The sequence below is a fragment of the Triturus cristatus genome, chromosome 6 (assembly GCF_964204655.1).
Source record: "Triturus cristatus chromosome 6, aTriCri1.1, whole genome shotgun sequence".
NCBI classification, from domain to species: Eukaryota; Metazoa; Chordata; class Amphibia; order Caudata; family Salamandridae; genus Triturus; species Triturus cristatus.
In genome coordinates this window covers 11,657,420-11,674,064 of record NC_140589.1, presented here as the reverse complement: position 1 = coordinate 11,674,064, position 16,645 = coordinate 11,657,420, and positions in this window count along the sequence as shown.

The following is a 16,645-nucleotide window of genomic DNA, read 5'->3' as shown; positions in this document are numbered from 1 at the left end:
CTCCAGAGGAGGCCGATACAGGGGGACAAAGGAGGTTCACAACTCAACATACACGCATCACAGGAATAGCATGGTCCCAGCAGTGCAAGGCTCTCTCCAGAGGAGGTCGATACAGGGGGACAAAAGAGGTTCACAACTCAACTAACACGCATCACAGGAATAGCATGGTCCCAGCAGTCCAAGGCTCTCTCCAGAGGAGGCCGATACAGGGGGACAAAGGAGGTTCACAACTCAACATACACGCATCACAGGAATAGCATGGTACCAGCAGTGCAAGGCTCTCTCCAGAGGAAGTCGATACAGGGGGACAAAAGAGGTTCACAACTCAACATACACGCATCACAGGAATAGCATGGTCCCAGCAGTGCGAGGCTCTCTCCAGAGGAGGCCGATACAGGGGGACAAAGGAGGTTCACAACTCAACATACACGCATCACAGGAATAGCATGGTCCCAGCAGTGCAAGGCTCTCTCCAGAGGAGGTCGATACAGGGGGACAAAAGAGGTTCACAACTCAACATACACGCATCACAGGAATAGCATGGTCCCAGCAGTCCAAGGCTCTCTCCAGAGGAGGTCGATACAGGGGGACAAAGGAGGTTCACAACTCAACATACTTGCATCACAGGAATAGCATGGTCCCAGCAGTGCAAGGCTCTCTCCAGAGGAGGCCGATACAGGGGGACAAAGGAGGTTCACAACTCAACATACATGCATCACAGGAATAGCATGGTCCCAGCAGTGCAAGGCTCTCTCCAGAGGAGGCCGATACAGGGGGACAAAGGAGGTTCACAACTCAACATACACGCATCAAAGGAATAGCATGGTCCCAGCAGTCCAAGGCTCTCTCCAGAGGAGGCCAATACAGGGGGACAAAGAAGGTTCACAACTCAACATACACACATCACAGGAATAGAATGGTCCCAGCAGTGCAAGGCTTTCTCCAGAGGAGGCCGATACAGGGGGACAAAGGAGATTCACAACTCAACATACACGCATCACAGGAATAGCATGGTCCCAGCAGTGCAAGGCTCTCTCCAGAGGAGGCCTATACAGGGGCACAAAGGAGGTTCACAACTCAACATACACGCATAACAGGAATAGCATGGTCCCAGCAGTCCAAGGCTCTCTCCAGAGGAGGCCGATAGAGGGGGACAAAGGAGGTTCACAACTCAACATACACGCATCACAGGAATAGCATGGTCCCAGCAGTCCAAGGCTCTCTCCAGAGGAGGTCAATACAGTGGGACAAAGGAGGTTCACAACTCAACATACACGCAAAACAGGAATAGCATGGTCCCAGCAGTGCAAGGCTCTCTCCAGAGGAGGTCGATACAGGGGACAAAAGAGGTTCACAACTCAACATACATGCATCACAGGAATAGCATGGTCCCAGCAGTGCAAGGCTCTCTCCAGAGGAGGTCGATACAGGGGGACAATAGAGGTTCACAACTCAACATACACGCATCACAGGAATAGCATGGTCCCAGCAGTGCAAGGCTCTCTCCAGAGGAGGCCGATACAGGGGGACAACAGAGGTTCACAACTCAACATACACGCATCACAGGAATAGCATGGTCCCAGCAGTGCAAGGCTCTCTCCAGAGGAGGCCGATACAGGGGGACAAAGGAGGTTCACAACTCAACATACACGCATCAAAGGAATAGCATGGTCCCAGCAGTCCAAGGCTCTCTCCAGAGGAGGCCAATACAGGGGGACAAAGGAGGTTCACAACTCAACATACACACATCACAGGAATAGAATGGTCCCAGCAGTGCAAGGCTTTCTCCAGAGGAGGCCGATACAGGGGGACAAAGGAGATTCACAACTCAACATACACGCATCACAGGAATAGCATGGTCCCAGCAGTCCAAGGCTCTCTCCAGAGGAGGTCGATACAGGGGGACAAAAGAGGTTCCCAAATCAACATACACGCATCACAGGAATAGCATGGTCCCAGCAGTGCAAGGCTCTCTCCAGAGGAGGCCGATACAGGGGGACAAAGGAGGTTCACAACTCAACATACACGCATCACAGGAATAGCATGGTCTCAGCAGTCCAAGGCTCTCTCCAGAGGAGGCCGATAGAGGGGGACAAAGGAGGTTCACAACTCAACATACATGCATCACAGGAATAGCATGGTCCCAGCAGTCCAAGGCTCTCTCCAGAGGAGGCCGATACAGGGGGACAAAAGAGGTTCACAACTCAACATACACGCATCACAGGAATAGCATGGTCCCAGCAGTGCAAGGCTCTCTCCAGAGGAGGTCGATACAGGGGGACAAAAGAGGTTCACAACTCAACATACACGCATCACAGGAATAGCATGGTCCCAGCAGTGCAAGGCTGTCTCCAGAGGAGGCCGATACAGGGGGACAAAGGAGGTTCATAACTCAACATACACGCATCACAGGAATAGCATGGTCCCAGCAGTCCAAGGCTCTTTCAGAGGAGGCCGATACAGGGGGAAAACAGAGGTTCACAACTCAACATACACGCATCACAGGAATAGCATGGTCCCAGCAGTGCAAGGCTCGCTCCAGAGGAGGCCGATACAGGGGGACAAAGGAGGTTCACAACTCAACATACACGCATCAAAGGAATAGCATGGTCCCAGCAGTCCAAGGCTCTCTCCAGAGGAGGCCAATACAGGGGGACAAAGGAGGTTCACAACTCAACATACACACATCACAGGAATAGAATGGTCCCAGCAGTGCAAGGCTTTCTCCAGAGGAGGCCGATACAGGGGGACAAAGGAGATTCACAACTCAACATACACGCATCACAGGAATAGCATGGTCCCAGCAGTCCAAGGCTCTCTCCAGAGGAGGTCGATACAGGGGGACAAAAGAGGTTCCCAAATCAACATACACGCATCACAGGAATAGCATGGTCCCAGCAGTGCAAGGCTCTCTCCAGAGGAGGCCGATACAGGGGGACAAAGGAGGTTCACAACTCAACATACACGCATCACAGGAATAGCATGGTCTCAGCAGTCCAAGGCTCTCTCCAGAGGAGGCCGATAGAGGGGGACAAAGGAGGTTAACAACTCAACATACACGCATCACAGGAATAGCATGGTCCCAGCAGTCCAAGGCTCTCTCCAGAGGAGGCCGATACAGGGGGACAAAAGAGGTTCACAACTCAACATACACGCATCACAGGAATAGCATGGTCCCAGCAGTGCAAGGCTCTCTCCAGAGGAGGTCGATACAGGGGGACAAAAGAGGTTCACAACTCAACATACACGCATCACAGGAATAGCATGGTCCTAGCAGTGCAAGGCTGTCTCCAGAGGAGGCCGATACAGGGGGACAAAGGAGGTTCATAACTCAACATACACGCATCACAGGAATAGCATGGTCCCAGCAGTCCAAGGCTCTCTCCAGAGGAGGCCGATACAGGGGGACAACAGAGGTTCACAACTCAACATACACGCATCACAGGAATAGCATGGTCCCAGCAGTGCAAGGCTCTCTCCAGAGGAGGCCGATACAGGGGGACAAAGGAGGTTCACAACTCAACATACACGCATCAAAGGAATAGCATGGTCCCAGCAGTGCGAGGCTCTCTCCAGAGGAGGCCAATACAGGGTGACAAAAGAGGTTCACAACTCAACATACACGCATCACAGGGATAGCATGGTCCCAGCAGTGCAAGTCTCTCTCCAGAGGAGGCCGATACAGGGGGACTAAGGAGGTTCACAACTCAACATACACGCATCACAGGGATAGCACGGTCCCAGCAGTGCAAGGCTCTCTCCAGAGGAGGCCGATACAGGAGGACAAAGGAGGTTCACAACTCAACATACACGCATCACAGGAATAGCATGGTCCCAGCAGTCCAAGGCTCTCTCCAGAGGAGGCCGATACAGGGGGACAAAGGAGGTTCACAACTCAACATACAGGCATCACAGGAATAGCATGGTCCCAGCAGTCCAAGGCTCTCTCCAGAGGAGGCCGATACAGGGGGACAAAAGAGGTTCACAACTCAACATACAGGCATCACAGGAATAGCATGGTCCCAGCAGTGCAAGGCTCTCTCCAGAGGAGGCCGATACAGGGGGACTGTTGGACCTGTCAGCCCTAGGGTGGTCTCCCCATCTATTTTTGATCGTGCCTCATTTTTTCCACCCTCATTTTTATGTTGGACTTAGGTCTCTGGGCGCCTTTTCATTGCCAATCAGTGTTAAGGTGCAGGAGCTCCCTTCTCCCAAGATAGCTGCCACAGGCCCCTGCTACTGCAGAGTGGTCTTCATTATTAGCACCCTAGCTGCCAGGAGCTGGCTGGGACCCCACAACAATGTTGCGACACCAGCCCGCCTTTTTTGTCCCATAGGTAGAATGGGAAAGCTCCTGGAATGTGCTGGAACCTTCTAGAAGGGAGGTGTGGTTTTTACTTTTGCCGCCTTGGATAGAGGTCACCTGACCTAGGGATACTTAACAGAGGGAGGGAACTTTTTCTAGTCAGTTGGCCAGTGGGGTAAAGCAGAGCTGGAGAATCCACGCAGGAGTTTTAGGCGGTAGGGCCTAGCCAGGGACTTATGCCTCTGAGAGTGACAGGATTTAGGTGCTGCCTCTTAAGTGAGTGAGGGATCCTGTAAAGCCCACTGATCTTGCCCAGCAGTAGGAGGACCCAGGGAACCTCTGCCCAGCCTGACTAGGAAGGACCTAGTTGCCAACTCAATCCCTACCCCCCAGGAACAGAACCCCCCAAGGGCGCCAGAGACATCTGCGCCATCAGGACTTCAGGTCACAACTGAATGCAGAAACTGAATGCTGAAACCTCATCTCCTGACTGCATGCTGAAACTGAATGCTGACACCTCATGTCACGACTGCATGCTGAACCTGAATGCTGAGACTTCATGTCAAACCTGAACACTGAAGCTTTATGCCAAAGCTGATTGCGGAACGGCTGGGTATCAACCATGTACTAGCGCTGAGACCCCTACGCTCCCTGACCTGGCCTGAGATCCCCTGCATCAATCCCCGTTGAGCGCGGAACTCTCCCGCTTAATTTGACCCCCCCCCTTTGGCGCGGGGACCAGAGCGCGCTCACCGCCGCGGCCCGGAAGCCTGAAGTGTGCCCCCTCATCGCGTCGAGGCCCGCGGAGAAGCCCGTGGCCCCGTCGCTGCCGTCGCAGCTGCTGGCGGAGGTGTGGGAGGCCGTGGCCTGCCCCCGTCGCGGAAGGACCGACTGCGGAGTCCGGAGCTGGGTCGGACGCCTCCAGACGTCGAGATCAAGGTAAGCCCGGGAGGCTTGGGACGGATCTGGTGCGCCCCCTACAGACCGGGAGCAGCACCGCACCCTGAGACCCTGGATCCCCTCCGTGGGAGTTCCCCCTTCCTCCAAGACTGTCGCATAGCAGTGGACCGCCTACTTGAGGCTTGCTTATTACGAGTAGCGTTGTGCCCCACGAACTGCACAGAAGTACTTGAGGCTTGCTAATTACGAGTAGCGTTGTGCCCCACGAACTGCACAGAAGTACTTGAGGCTTGCTTATTACGAGTAGCGTTGTGCCCCACGAACTGCACAGAAGTACTTGAGGCTTGCTGATCGCAAGTAGCGTTGTGCCCCACGAACCGCACAGAAGTGCCGGATGGTTGCCTATTACGAGTGGCGCTGTGTTTGTAGGCTCTGCTCAGCAGTGCTTCATGCTGGCTTATTACGAGTAGCGCTATGTTCGCAGGCTCTGCTCCGAAGTGTTCAATGCTAGTTGTTACGAGTAGCGCTATGTTCGCAGGCTCTGCTCCAAAGTGTTCAATGCTCCATTATTACGAGTAACGCTGTGTTGGTAAGCTTTGCTCTAAAGTGTTCAATGCTCCATAATTACGAGTAATGCTGTGTTGGTAAGCTGTGCTCTAAAGTGTTCAATGCTCCATTATTACGAGTAATGCTGTGTCCGCAGGCTCTGCTCTGGAGTGTTCAATGCTTAATTAGTACGAGTAACGCTGTGTCCGCAGGCTCTGCTCACCAGGATTCACGGCGCAATTATCACGAGTAGCGCTGGGTTCTAGAGCGCTGTTCCAGATTGTATCAGGTACTCCCTACAGCACTGTTATAGTTGAGGGGTGCACCAAAAGCTAACCGCTAATGAACTGCATTGACATCTAATGAATCGCATTTACCGTTAACGAACTGCATTGACATCTAATGAATTGCATTTACCGTTAACGAACTGCATTGACATCTAATGAATTGCATTTACGTATAATGAACGGTATTTACGCATAACTGGGTAGATAAACTTGAGTTGTTTACATAAACCCTACAGTGTGGCGTCCCTTATTGTGTGCGTTCCCTGCTTCAGAGGAGGTGTGTGTCGTATGGTTGCTTTACACAAAAGCCTTTGGGTGCCCAGCCGCTCGAGTCACGTTACCCCCTTAGGGCTTGGTGACCCCAGGTCTTACATTGGTGGCGAGCGGTGGGATTAGGACCTGTGACCATACAGCACCCTTCCGGGAAGCGGAGGGCGCCACAATTAAACGCCATTGTATTGAAGCTCTGCAACTGTTATTGCTGCACTGATTACATTCCACTGTCCAGACTGAGGGTGTAGAAATCCTGGTTAGCTTGCGACTGTCACCCATTCCCTAGAATTTTTTCTTCTTCCTTAGTATCTAGGTCCCCACCTGTCACGATGGAGTTCCGGTTAGCCGACCTCGAGGGGTACACTGTAAGGCAACTGAGGGAATTCGGGCAGGGGATGGGGGTGCCTGGGGTGCGGAGGGCCAAAGGACCGGAACTCCGTACCGCCTTAAGGGCATGGGTAGAGGCCCACCCAGAGGGGAGAGAGGATGAGGGACAGGAGGCGCCAGATGCACCTCAGGAGGAGAGCGCCCAGGAAGTACTAGACATACTAAATGTAGATGTGTCTGAAAATGTGCCCCCAGGGAGACGTTCTGGGGCCAGTAGTAGGACAGGGTCTAGGAGGAGCGCGTCTCCAGAGGAGTATGAGGACAGGAGGGAGGAGAGGCAGTTAAAGTGGGAGCTAGCGAAATTGGAACATGAAAGAGAAAACAAGAGATGGGCAATGGAGGAAAAGAAGCTGGCGCACGAGCTTCAGCTGAAGGAGTTGGAGCTGCGCGCCCTCCAGTTAAACGCGTCCAATAAGGACAATGGTGGCAGCGTACCAAGAGAGTCCCATGAGTCAAAATTTTACCTACCCAAAGAAGTCATCGCCAGCTACACAGTGGGGGACGATATTGCCAAGTGGTTGGAAGCATACGAGGTGGCCTTGACTGCCCATGGGGTTCCCGAGAGCAATTGGGGAGGGGGCCTGTATCGCTATATACCTCCCAATGTCAGGGACACCCTGTTATACTTAACCAAGGTGGATCAGGTCAGGTATGCCCCGATGAAAGAGGCCTTACTCAAGAAATTTGGTCTCAACCCCGAGAGGTACAGGCAGAAATTCCGTGGCAGCCATAAGCTGTCCACACAGACGTGGGTGGATTTTTTTGACTATGCCCGCAAGGCACTAGATGGTTGGGTGCGTGGCAGCGAGGTGCAGGACTATCAAGGGGTGTACAATCTTTTTTTACGGGAGCACCTCTTGGATAAGTATGAAGTATGAAGTATGAAGTATGAAATAGCTTTATTTCGACAGTTTTGTCATAAAAGCACAACAATACAACACATATCGCACAATAAATAACAAATAATACATTACTATTACAAGGTAAAAGCTTATTAAATTCCATATACTGTCTAATATTTAAAAGTTATAAAAAGAACACATTACTGTAACAACTTTTTCCTTGCAGTTCTTATCCTCCAAGCCCAACCCAAAAATTTAGCCATACAACAGGCGAAAAAGGGACAGGCATCTGAGCGCAATATGCGTAAAGCTTCCAAGTATGATCTTGTGCCTAGACTCCTACATAGAGGCTTCAACCATCTTGACCTGGGCACAGAATAAGCATGGCACTCAAACAACAAATGAGCTATAGACTCCACCCTTGAGTCACAAAAGGGACAATAAGGAATGGTTTGGAATGGAGGTTTCCAAGTAGACATGAAGAATCCTAGAGGAAGAACACCCACCCTGAATTTAAAGTATAGAGCTCTGTCACCCGAGTTAAGGATTGAATCCAGGTAAGGTTCTCTAAAAGGGATCTCCTTAACTATCAGGTTTACAATGATTAGGGTTACACAACCTCTCATTATCCACCCAGAGCCAATAAACCTTCTTAAGCATTTGTTTTGAAGGTGCTGTTCTATTGACCCAAGCCTCTCCTAAGCCCAGCTCATAAAGAAGTCGCTTAACCTCCCTGAGCCAGATTACCTTATACCAGCCAGATAAGGATAAAATTTCGCTGAGGGCATCTGCATAGCTACTCAATTCAGGGACGTTCCATATCCTGGCCCATAATAAAAGGGGACGTAGCCTAGCTTGCTCGGAAATTGGGCGTGTGCCTGCATCTAGCAAGCGAGGAATTGTGGGGGTGCTGTGGGGTAACTTCATAAGGTCTTTATGGAAATTATTTTCAAGGTGTGTCAAAATGTGAACTCTTTGTGTACCTCACAGTTCCGCACCATACAATACTGCACTCACCACCCTTGCCCTGTAGATATCAAGTGGTGCCCCAATAGGTTTTAAAGCGGAGGCACGTTGTTCCTTGAGCAGGGCCCCTGCGACCCTCTTATGGGTCAAAAACACCTTTTGGTGGTGCGCCTTCCAACTCATATTAACACACAGTCGAATACCTAGGTAGTCGAATTCGTTGACTCTATCAAGAGAGACAGAGTCCAGGGTAGGAGGAACAACCGCTTTCCTGGGAGGGTTAAGAACAAGGAATTTGGTCTTGCTTATGTTTATAGACAGGCCCTTAGTATCACAAAAGGCCTTAAAGCTAGAAAGCAACTTTTGGATACCTACTGGTGACTTTGAAATTAGGAGGGTATCATCCGCAAAAAGGAGCGTAGGAACTTTCCTACCAGCCAAGGATGGTGCATCTGACGGCTGTTGAAGCAGATGGTCCACCACTCCGTTAACATAAAGAGAGAACAGAGTGGGGGCAAGCACACATCCCTGGCGGACGCCCCTATCTACGGAAATACGAGATGTCTTCTCCCCCTGGGTACCCCATCTAATCTGGGCAAAGTTGCTATCATGGAACTTTATGAGCAAGGCCAACAAATAGGGAGGTAAACCCAACCTACCTAAGACATTCCACAATTGGACTCGAGGGACCAGGTCGAAGGCTGTTCGCAAGTCTATGAAGACTAAATACAAGCTGCCCCCGCCCAGCACGACCACTTTCCAGTATATCATTAAAAGGCGAAACGTCTGTTCGATGTTGCCCATCCCTGATCTAAAACCTGCCTGGAAATCTGACAGAACCTGATTTTCTTCGACCCATTGCAGGATCCTGCCTAGTATCACTTTGCCCGCAACCTTTTGAGATGAGTCAAGCAGGCTAATAGGGCGATAATTGGCTGGGTCGTCCCGACAGCCTTTTTTAAAAATAGGGACGACCTCAGCGCCCCTCCATGAGTCAGGGAGAGAACCTCCCAACACAGCCTCATTCAAAAGTGTGGCAATTAATCTACTCCACGGTAATGGATATTTTTTCAGCAAGTCGCCCGGAATACAATCCGGTCCAGCAGCCTTATTAGATACAATGCAACTGATTGCCCTTGCAACTTCCTCAGTGCTGAAGGGGCAGGCAATGATGGGAATCTCGGATTCCCCACTATGGACAGAGTACAGTTTGGAGAAGTGGGCAAACCAGAGATCACCCGGAATGTTACAAGTAAACTGGGAATCAAGAGGTTTGTCCCTAGCTCTCAGCAGATCCCAAAACCCCTTGGAGTCCTTCCTGGCGCTTGCCTCCACTAGGTCCCACCAAAAACTGTAATCGTGGGCCTCCCTCGCCTCCGCCACAACTTTTTTATAGAATTTCCTCGCCAATCTAATATTGCCTGGAACCTTACTTTTCACTGCGGAAATGAGTTCCCCCTTGGCAGCCTGACATTTAGAAGAATACCACCTATTTCTTGCCCTAGGAGCACCTTTCGCGGAAACCTTCACGCTGGCTTGGGGTATAATAAACAAATCACTTAGCACCGCAATGGTTTCTGTGAATATTGGTAAAACAGTTTGACTGGTGACACCCAGGGCATCAAGGCGCGGCCCCACCGCTGCCATAGTGGTCCCTGCCTGTGCCAACCTTTCCTCATCCGCTACTACTTTAGCCCACTTTAAACGCCTGCCACAGCACGAGGGAAGAAGCTCATGGGAGGTTTTCCACTTATAGGGGATCTTAACTGAATTCCCAGCCTGCCAGGGCGAAATCAATGTTAGGGAGAGAGGATTGTGGTCACTATCACAGGACGCAATAACCTCCATATCATAGTGAAGTGACCACAAATTGTAATTCAACACAACATAATCTATTCTGGAAGTGTGTCCCATCCTGTTATAGGTGTGCGCACCCAAAGGATCCGATTTAGATCGACCATTAGTTGGTCTTAGGTCATGTTCCATACAGAGTGCATTGATGTCTACTGCACTCTGAGACCATTTAGGAATCGGATCTATGGTCAGGGTGGGAATACCTCTCCTTGTGTCCTCATCCCAAGTGTTCAGGATATCCTCCCTAGCCAATGGCTCAAAGCAGCAATTAAAGTCGCCTGCAAGAAGAACATAGGAATCAATACTGCAGGCGGCTAGATCGCTGCTTAATCCTGTAGAGGATAGAGTGGATAACCCGCCCCTGGCCCCTCTTAAATAAAGGTTAAAAACTTCCAGCTTCCTACCCCCTGGGCATAGAATGGTTATCCACTGGAGATCGGGGGAGTGCGTAGACTTTTGGCTTACGCTTAAACCTAAAGCTATATTAACCCATATAAGAAGGCCACCTGACGGGCGACCTTTACATCCATATTGATGGGAAGCTGGAACAAAGTAGGTCGTAAAGCCCACTCTATGCCTAGGTTCGAGGCACCACGTTTCCTGCAAAAGACAGATGTTATAGGAGGCTAAAAAAGCATTCCATTCAGGAATTTCAAAATTACGAGCGAGACCTGCCACATTCCAGCTTATAATCTTTAGCAAGGGGTCGTCTGCGGTAATCTGCCTTGGAGGGTTATCTAATGTAACCAAATTGGACACAGGTCCTGCCCTCCCCACAACAGATCTATTTAGCTTAGGCAGTGGGTCAAGCTGGTGGAGATGGGGAGCCATTTCTACATCAGTCAACTTCCTAATTGGTGGAACGTTCTGAATTGGAGGCAGGGGAATCATACAAGATGGATCCAGTTGATCCGTTGCTACTAGGGAATCAAAAGTACATAACGTGTTCAAACCCGCCTCTATAGGTAAGGGAGGAAACGTTCCCTCTAGACTTGGAAGGCTAACAACCGGAGGTTCAATCGGCATAAGAAAAGATTCATTGTGCCCCAGAACCTGTGGTAAAGGAACTTGGGGAACAGGATGGCGTGCGAGTCAATCTACCTCCTCAAGCCCCGCAAACCGATTCGAAGTGGGGAGGCCATTCCAGATTGTGGAGGAATCTTGAAATTTTTTGGGATGGCTCCTCCAGTTATGGTGGTGAACTAAGGACCAGTCTTCTTCGCTTGTATATCTAGGGCGCGGTGGGTAGAACAAGGACAATGGCCTAGGTGTAACAAGAAATCCTTCACCAATGGGGCAGGAGCAGATATAATGTGCCGTATGTGGGTCCTCAAAGGTCACCACTATACAGTCCCCGGGACTAGATTTCCTTGAGGGGCCTACCCAGGGGGTTCTGCGTACCATCAGAATTTTGCTTCTCTGTCCGATAGGAATTGGTCTGTTCGCATTAAGCCAATGAATTGTCTTATTCTTCAAAGACCAGTGGTTCTCATGTTGGCCGTTTCCTAGCTGGGGGACACCCGTCAACACAACCACATAATCCTTGGCCTCTGGAGGGAGATCAATATAACCCCCTCTAAAATTATTCTTAATAGGTGGGCTCTTAGTTGGGTGTAGCACCACTTCACTAGGAGGGGGACTATGCGGAACACCTGCATTGGGTTTAACTGGTGGCTGAGGGATGAAACACTTAGGAGCCTTGAGTATGGAGGTGGTGGTACTATGATCCGTACCCACAGACCCCAATGTAGAAACCGATCGTGTGGTAGCTGGTACTAGAGGTGAGGCTTGCGGGACTTGAGGAATTAAAACATGGGGTGGTGGCTCGACAACAGGAGAGCCCTGATTTTCAAGACTTCTCAGGCCGAGAGTGGCCAGAGCAATAATGCTCTTTTCCATCTCGAGCAAATTGTTCTCAATACGTGAGAGTCTGAGATCGAGAGGGGAAAGAAGTTTCTTAAGGGTTTCCCAAACTAAACCTATAAATTCCCCATCATTCCTATCCACGCTCCCTGCATGTGAGCCCTCAACCTCTGCCTCAGTGGCCGTAGGGTCAGTCGAGAGAGCAGAAACTAACCCCTCTTTGACTCCCTCACAATGTGGTTGTTCCCTGAACACACACCCTCCAATAGGATTTAAAACCGGAACACTAGTCGAATTTAGGTGTTGTGCATTCGCAATTTTGGCCTTCTTACGACACTAAGCAGACAGAGAGGTGCATTTTCTTTTAGAATGGTAATCATTACTAATAGTGCGCCTAGATGGAAACATTGTAGAGATGGAATTATTAGAACTAGCGTCGTGCTTGGGAGGAATAGTGGGGGGATTCACTACGCTATCCTGAATCAATGGCTTTAAAGTGGGGGGTAGTGGAGGAAAAGTCGGGGAATGATGAACGTCAACTTGTGTAACTACACAATGGGGGATTACTGAACGCACCGGGGTAACCGCAGTGGCTATATGGCCCAGGGAGGATTTTTTTGACAAATCAATTACCTGGGACAGTCTCCTGGCAGATGCCAATTCCAGGGAAACACGAGTCTGAAATTTGGAAATTTCATGGTCTATAGCTGTGTTGGTACGAGTAATAAAATCGTCCATAGGACCATTGATTGGAGGGCCGCCGTTTGCGGCCTTACTCCGTGTTAACCTGGTAGACATAGCTTACCGACCACAACAACGACAACCCCCTGACTTAACTGTGGGAAGCTCTTGGATAAGTGCTTTCCGGAGCTGCGCCAACATCTGGTGGACCGCAAGTTAACGGATCCCCGTGAGCTTGCGGAGGAGGCAGATATTTGGGTGAGCACCCGGTTGTCTCACAAGGGCCCCGGGGGAGATGGCTCGAAAGGCGGACAGGGTTTCCCCCAGTAAAAGGAGGGGGGAGATAAAAAGGTGGAGTTCTCAAAAGGCCCCCAAAATAAATTTGGGAAAGGAGTAGGAACCCCACCCCCGTCCAATTCCCCAAAACCCACTTACCCTGACAGGAGTCAGCAGCCAAGGATTGTGAGGTGCTACAAATGTGGGGAGATTGGACACTACAAAGGAGATCCAAAGTGTCGCAAGCGACCCCCAGCCCCACCGGGCGGGAAGAGCCCCGGGGTAAGTAGTGTAGCGCTTGGGGTGGAGTTGCCCTTAGATAGGGAAGGGGAGTGGACAGGCCTGACCCTGGTTTCACTCTGGGATAGAGAGGTGGTCCCCGTAGTGTCCCTGCCCCCGAACACTGCTAAATATCAGCAGAGGGTGAGAGTTAACGGGGAGGAGGTGGAGGCTCTGAGGGACTCAGGTGCCAGCATGACCACTGTAGTGCGGCGGCTGGTGTCCCCAGACCAAGTAGTCCCCGAGGAGTTCCATCCGGCCGTATTGGCTGACGGCAGTGTGAGTCACTATCCAGTGGCTCGTGTTCCATTTGAGTGGGGAGGAGTCAAAGGCCTACTGAGAGTTGCGGTGAGCCCTGCCTTGCCTGTGGGGTGCTTGCTAGGGATCGACCTGGAGCACACCAAGTGGAAAGATGTCGAGTTTCGAGCGCATACCGAGATGCTGGAATTACCAGGGTGGACTTGCGTAGTCACGCGGTCCATGGCTGCCCGGCATGGAACTCACCCCGGGTTGGAGCCTGGAATCATGGCCCAACCCAACGCCAATGTTTGCATGTTTGTGCTGAAACCTGAGGTGGTGCTTTCGAGGTCTGATGTGCTGTGCTGTGGCACTTTTAATAATTATTTTGAGCATTTTTAATCACTTGCATATCACGCTGTGTGCTAGCGTGTTGTGTTATTTTTTTAACTTTTTTCCTTGCGCTGATTGCCAGCGCGCGTCTCCACTTTTACCTGGTGCTGCTTTTTGAACCATCGCGCTGATTGCTAGCGCCTACACCGCTCATTGTGTGTGTATTTTCAACTGAGATTGGCTGTGCTTCTTGCTCACCTTTACTCTGTTATTTTCCGACTTACCCCTCTTCTGTTTCTGCACCTGAGGCGGGAAGCCGGGTGCATTCTCCACGCTATCTTGGCTCTTTTTCTTATGGTCTTCTCCGTGTGCGCTGGGTGGCAACAGCGCCACGGGGGGACTTGCCTTTCTCTCCCTTTACCTTTCTAGTCCGGCATACGAGGTGCCGCTGGGTACTTGGGGATAGAAATAGTGGCCATCTTGGGAGGAGTTTTAGCACACCGGTCGGTGGACCAGCAGTGCGGCTCTCCTTCCACCCCCCCTGCACGACTATAAGTTTGAGCTGTAGTTCGCGCTGGGTTAGTTTGTTTGCGTCCTCGTGCTGAAACCTGAGGTGGTGCTTTCGGGGTCTGATGTGTTGTGCTGTGGCACTTTTAATAATTATTTTGAGCATTTTTAATCACTTGCATATCACGCTGTGTGCTAGCGTGCTGTGTTATTTTTTAACTTTTTTCCTTGCGCTGATTGCCAGCGCGCGTCACCACTTTTACCTGGTGCTGCTTTTTGAACCATCGCGCTGATTGCTAGCGCTTACACCGCTCATTGTGTGTGTATTTTCAACTGAGATTGGCTGTGCTTCTTGTTCACCTTTACTCTGTTATTTTCCGACTTACCCCTCTTCTGTTTCTGCACCTGAGGCGGAAAGCCGGGTGCATTCTCCACGCTATCTTGGCTCTTTTTCTTATGGTCTTCTCCGTGTGCGCTGGGTGGCAACAGCGCCACGGGGGGACTTGCCTTTCTCTCCCTTTCCCTTTCTAGTCCGGCATACGAGGTGCCGCTGGGTACTTGGGGATAGAAATAGTGGCCATCTTGGGAGGAGTTTTAGCACACCGGTCGGCGGACCAGCAGTGCGGCTCTCCTTCCACCCCCCCTGCACGACTATAAGTTTGAGCTGTAGTTCGCGCTGGGTTAGTTTGTTTGCATCCTCGTGCTGAAACCTGAGGTGGTGCTTTCGGGGTCTGATGTGCTGTGCTGTGGCACTTTTAATAATTATTTTGAGCATTTTTAATCACTTGCATATCACGCTGTGTGCTAGCGTGTTGTGTTATTTTTTTAACTTTTTTCCTTGCGCTGATTTCCAGCGCGCGTCACCACTTTTACCTGGTGCTGCTTTTTGAACCATCGCGCTGATTGCTAGCGCTTACACCGCTCATTGTGTGTGTATTTTCAACTGAGATTGGCTGTGCTTCTTGCTCACCTTTACTCTGTTATTTTCCGACTTACCCCTCTTCTGTTTCTGCACCTGAGGCGGAAAGCCGGGTGCATTCTCCACGCTATCTTGGCTCTCTTTCTTATGGTCTTCTCCGTGTGCGCTGGGTGGCAACAGCGCCACGGGGGGACTTGCCTTTCTCTCCCTTTCCCTTTCTGACATTGCACGCACCTTTTTCCCTCCTGAGGCGGAAGCCGGGAGGTCTCCTGTCTTTTCTTGCATTTAAATTGTGTTTTTAACAGTTTTTGGTATTTCGCTACCTGTAATTTCACACCTTGATCCTATCAGGTGTGCTGAGACCCCCCAGCGCTTAGCAGCGCATAGAATTCACTCCTACCCCTCCCTGCAGCTCCGGTCCCGCTCTCGGCTGAGTATTGACGCCGAGAGCGCTGGGCGCCGGTTTTGGCGGCTATCTTGGGTCGGGCTGGGTTAGTGAGACCATCGACAGCGCTATAAAAGGCGCCAGGAGCAGGCTACGGGTAATTCTGACATTGCACGCACCTTTTTCCCTCCTGAGGCGGAAGCCGGGAGGTCTCCTGTCTTTTCTTGCATTTAAATTGTGTTTTTAACAGTTTTTGGTATTTCGCTACCTGTAATTTCACACCTTGATCCTATCAGGTGTGCTGAGACCCCCCAGCGCTTAGCAGCGCATAGAATTCACTCCTACCCCTCCCTGCAGCTCCGGTCCCGCTCTCGGCTGAGTATTGACGCCGAGAGCGCTGGGCGCCGGTTTTGGCGGCCATCTTGGGTCGGGCTGGGTGAGTGAGGCCATCGTCAGCGCTATAAAAACGGACAGTGATGGCTCCGCGCAGCGGACGCGACCAGCGGACGCGCCGGACCTGCGCCGGAGTCGTGCCAGAGTCCTGCCCGTCTGCGCCCGTCCGCGCACGATCGGGCTCAGGGCTCGGGGACTCTGGCACACGCACCTGCTATACCTCAGCGGATCTCCTAGCACTGAAATCTGACAGGTATATCCTATCCCCTATCGTATGTGCCACTCTCAAGGAAAACCACATCTTGCACGTCTCTAGCTGTAAGAACCTAAGCCGCTCAACCCCCTTGAAGCTAGCTACCCTCAACACCAGGTCATTGCAGAAACACCACTTAGAAATTTTCACCCTTCTAC